The sequence below is a fragment of the Otolemur garnettii genome, unplaced genomic scaffold, assembly GCF_000181295.1.
Source record: "Otolemur garnettii isolate 467f Iridium unplaced genomic scaffold, OtoGar3 scaffold00087, whole genome shotgun sequence".
Classification (NCBI taxonomy): domain Eukaryota; kingdom Metazoa; phylum Chordata; class Mammalia; order Primates; family Galagidae; genus Otolemur; species Otolemur garnettii.
Window position 1 is genome coordinate 450,975 of NW_003852482.1, and position 5,594 is coordinate 456,568.

The window sequence follows — 5,594 nt, forward strand, 5'->3', positions numbered from 1 at the left end:
TTGAATGTACCACCCTTGGTATATGGGGCCAGCACCCTACTCACTGCACCACAGGCACCACCCAAGAGAACGTCTTAAGCCCAAGAGTTTGAGGTTGCTGTAAGCTGTGGTGTCACAGCACTCTATACAGGGTGATCTAGTGAGACTCTGCCTCAAAAAAAATGCAGTAAATAATTTTAATACATTTTATTTAACTCAGAATATTATCAAAAACACTATTTCAACATACATCTAACATAAAATAATCAGTACAAAAAAAGATGTAAAATATCTCACTTATCTCTGAATCAAGTATGCATTTCATACTTAACAGCACACCTCAGTTCAGTGCGACCACATTTAGAGTGTTCAAAAGCCAATGGGCTGCAGCCACCTGTCCATGAAGGCTGAACAATGTACAGAAGCCAAACTTTCTCCAAAACTCCATTTGGAATCCTGAGCAAAACAGATATTTGCAGGCATGCAAATATGAGAGGCATTCTTTTAACCACCACAGTTAGACTATCCTCTGCATTAAATACTTGTTACAAAAACAAACAAATGACAAAACACATCAATGAATAAATGGTTCCTGTCTATACTGAGAAGCCAGCTAATTCCAAAAGTATTCATCCTGGGCCACAAAAGAATCAGTGAAGTAAATAAATTTTAAAAACCATTAAGCCGGGTCAGGGGCAGTAGCTCACACCTGTAATCCTAGGACTCTGGGAGGCCTAGGCAGGTGTCTTGCTTGAGCTCAGGAATTTGAGACCAACCTCAGCAAGAACGAGAGGCCCTAAAAATAGAAAAAAACAATGAAGTGTGTGGTGGGCACCTATAATCCCAGCTACTCGGAGAGACTGAGGCAAAAGGATTGCCTAGTCCAAGAGTTTGAGGTTGCTGTGAGATATGACACCCCGGCACTCTACCCAGGGCAACAGAGTGAAACTTTGTCTCAAAACAAAACAAAAACCACAAGCCAATGTGGCCTCTTCTCCTTTTGCATCAAGTTATATAACATTTATCAATCACTTAAAATGTGCCAGGCAATATTAACAGTGCTGAGAAATGAATAACACTGAATAAAGCCCTAGCTTCAAAGAGTTCACAGTCTAGCATAGAGACAAACATACAAAAAGTTAAAATACAAAATAAATGTTGACAAGTGACAAGGTGCTCTGGAAACAGAGTGAATACATCTTAATCAGAGCTTAGCAAACTACAGCCTACAGTTTCTATACAGCCTGAAAGCTAAGCACGGTTTTTCAATTTTAAAAAAAGTTACATGAATTTTTCAAAATTTACGTAGAACTCAATTCCATTTTCCATACATTAAGTTTTGGTTTGGGTTTTTTTCTTTTTTTTTTTTTGAGACACAGTCTTGCTCTGTCACCTAGGCTAGAATGCTATGGTGTCAGCCTACCTCACAACAATCTCAAACTCCTGGGCTCAAGAGATTCTCCCACTGTAGTCCCCTGAGTAGCTGGAATGAAAACACCTAGCTAATTTTTCTATTTTTAGTACAGATGGGGTCTCACTCTTCCTCAGGTTGCTCTCAAACTCCTAAGCTCAAAGCAATTGACCTGCCTTGGCCTCTAAAAGCATTAAGATTGGGCGGCAGCGGCTCCATATGCCGGAAGTGGTAGGTTCAAACCCAGCTCCGGCCTAAAACTGCAAAAAAATAAATAAATAAAATAAATAAATAAATAATAAAAGTGCTAAGATTATGGGCCTAAGCCACCACACCTGGGACATAAAGTTTTAATGGCATGCAGCCACCCTCTTGCTCCTGTACCATCCATGGCTGCTTCTGTGCTACCAGAAAGCCAAGCAGCTGCACAGAGACCACACTGAGGCTCTCAGCAGTGCAGGTAGCAGCACGATATCACCACACCACCACAGCCATGTTTTCTGCCATTACTGTAGGTAGTTCACACCCATCATTATCCATACAAGAGAATAGTGGACTTTGTTTTTCTGCTGGGTTTTGGGGGGTGGTGTTTGTTTGTTTTGTTTATGAGACGTCTTACTCAGTTGCCCTAGGTAACACTAGTGCCACAGCATCATAGCTCACAGCAACCTCAAACTCCTGGGTTCAAGAGATCCTCTTGCCTCAGTGTTTCTATTTTTTGTAGAGATGGGATCTCACTCTTGCTCAGCTGGTCTCAAACTCCTGAAATCATGCAATCTGCCAACCTCGGCCTCCCAGAGTGCTGGGATTACAGGCGTGAGCCACTACACTCAGCTTGAGAATGGTGGACTTTGAATGCTGCAATTACTGTGTTACTGAATTACATGGCAAAGCACTGTGTCTATCAGGCAATGACACTTCAGATAGGACAAAAAGACAACACACATCAATGCTGTGATGACCACTCATTACAAAGTGCACAACTCACAGGAAAGCAACAGCCAAAAAACACTCAAAACAATTTCCAAAAGCTCAATATATCCAAGTAAGGTAAACTCAAGGTCCACCCCCAGACACGTCATAATCAATTCATGTATGAGGGATCCGATGTCAGATTAACAATTGACACCTCAGAGACTATGGAGGGAAGAGACTCTGGACACATTCAGAGTGCTAAAAGAAATAGATTGCCAAAAATTCTTGACATACCAACACTATCTTAATAAAGGAAAAAGTTTAAACACTCCAAGATAAACAAAAGCAGACAGTTCATCACTGAAGGAGGACTTACCCTACAAGAAATAATAATAAGAGAGTCCTTCAAACTACAGCAGCACACATACGACAGCAGCTTCAGATCACATGAAGAAATAAACAGCTCACTGGGCACAATGGCTCATGCTTGTAATCCCAGCACTCTGGGACACCAAGACCCGTGGATTGCCTCAGCTCTCAGGTTCAAGATCAACCTGAGCAAGAGCAAGACCCCATTTCTAAAATTAGCTGGGTGTTATACCAGGCACCTATAGTCCCAGCTACTTGGAAAAGGAGGCAAGAGACTCTCTTGAGCCCAAGAATCTGAGGTTGCTGTGAACTATGATGCTACAGCACTTTTCCCAGGATGACAGAGTAAGACTCTGTCTCAAAAAAAAAAAAAAAAAGAACAAAGTCCACTATTCTCTTCTCTTCTTGTATGGATATGATGGGTGTGGACTACCTACAGTAATGGCAAAAAACATGGCTATGGTGGTGTGGTGATATCTGCACTGCTACCTGCACTGCTGAGAGCCTCAACGTGGTCTCTGTGCAGCTACTTGCTTTCTGGTAACACAGAAGCAGCCATGGACGGTACACCACCAAGAGGGTGGTTGCATGCCATTAAAACTTTATGTCCCAGGTATGTTGGCTCAGGCCTATAATCTTAGCACTTTTAGAGGCCAAGGCAGGTAGATAGCTTAAACTCAAGAGTTTAAGAGCAGCCTGAGGAAGAGTGAGATCTTCATCTCTAAAATGTAGCCAGGCATTGTGGTGGGCACCTGTAGTCCCAGCTACTCAGGACACAGGGACAGGAGGACTGCTTGAGCCCAAGAGTTTGAGGTTACTGTGAGCTATGACACCATGGCATTCTACCCAAGGTGGCAAAGTTAGACTCTATCTAAAAAAAAAAAAAGAAGAAAAAAAAAAGACATGTAGAAAGCAAATAACAAACTGATAAACAAAAATACTGCTTGGTCAGTAATTACAATAAACGTAAATGGGTTAAATGTAATTAAAAAGCAGAGACTAAGAGGCGGCTCCTGTGGCTCAAAGGAGTAGCCCAGCCCCATATGCCGGAGATGGTGGGTTCAAACCCAGTCCCAGCCAAAAACTGCAAAAAAAAAGCAGAGACTAGCTAAATGGATAAATAAAATCTGAACTTTGCTGGGTTTTTTTCCTGCCCGCCTCCAAGCCCAAGGGGTCTTGACATTACAGCAACTGCAACTGCAATTCCAGCAGGAGGAGGAAGAGTGGACAAGAGGACACCCGGTGCAGTAAAGATCTCCAGCAGCAGCCTCTTGCATCTTTCAAAAGTGAATGCAAAGTCAAACAAAAGATTTTTAAGTTGTGCTTTTGTCATGTTTTTATCTATGTCATTTTTGGCTGTGGAACTGCGTAAAGTTCTAAATGATTGTCTTCAGTTTTGTGTACTGCATCTTAGAAACAAACAATGGAGTCATAAGACAGGAGTAGAACTCCTTCCAGTCACTAACTTTCTGTGAAACATTTCAACCACCTCTGGTGCCACAAGGCCTTGTCCTAAGGCCATGTAGAAGAATGAGGACTCTAATGAGCTTACAATCCTGTACATAAACTAACATCCAATGAATCTAGTATTTCATTATTTCATTTCTTTTTTGTTGTTATTGCTTACTATTTGGGATTCATTGAGGGTACAAAGATTTAGACTGAACTGATTGCATTTGTTAGATAAAGTCCCTCTTATAATTGTGTCCCAGCCCCCAAGAGGTATGCTATATACCATGAATCCCCATCACCCTTTCTCCTCCCCTCTCCCTGCTCCCTCATTCCCCTATCCTACCCCTTGTATTAGAATATCTACTGCCTTCATATTAGAATAGAGTGCATTGGATTCTTGGTTCTCCATTCTTGTGATGCTTTACTGAGATGAATGTATTCCACCTCCATCCAGATTAATACAAAAGATGTAACGTCTCCATCTTATTTATTGGCTGAATAGTATTCCATGGTATACATATACCACAGCTTGTTAATCCATTCCTGGATTACTGGGCATTTGAGCTGTTTCCATATTCTGGCGATTGTAAATTGAGCTGCATTAACAGGCTAATGCACATGTTCTTATGGTAAAATGATTTTTGTTTCTTCTGGGTAGATGCCTAGCAGTGGGACTACAGGATCAAATGGGAAGCCTAATCTGAGTTGAGTTTCCTTCCAAAAAAGGTCGTATTAGTTTATAGTCTCATCAGCAGTGTAAAACTGCTCCCTTTTCTCCACATCCATGCCAGTATCTACAGCTTTCAGACTCTATGATGTGGGCCATTCTCACTGGGGTTTAGTGATATCTCAAGATAGTTTTGATTTCCACTTTTCTGATTAGAGACAATGAGTATTTCTTGTTTTGTTAGCCATTCATCTGTATTCTATAGAGAAGGTTCTATAAGGTCCAGTCCCAAAAGGAAAAAAAAAAAGAGAGAAGGTTCTATTCATGTCTCTTGCCCAGTAATAGGGGATTGTTGGGTCTTTTTTGTTGATCTGAGTGCTCCACAGATCCTAGTTATCAAGCTTTTGTCCATTTTCATAATATGCAAATATCTTTTCCCATTCTGAAGGCTGTCTGTCTACTTTGGTGGTTGTCTCCTTAGCTCTAAGGAAGCTTTTCAATTTAATTCTCATTTGTTTATTTTGGTCATTGTTGCCATGGAAGTCTTCTTTATAAAATCTTTCCCCAGGCCAATATCTTCATGTGTTTTCCCAGAACTTTCTTTCATGATTTTTATTGTTTTGTGCCTTAGATTTAAATCTTTTATCCATCTTGAGTCAATTTTTGTAAGTGGTGAGAGGTACAGGTCCAGTTTCAGTCTTTTTTTTTTTTTTTTCAGACAGATCCTCAAGCTGTCACATTGGGTAGAGTGGCACAGCACCACAGCTCACAACAACCTCCAACTCCAGGGCTTAAGCGATT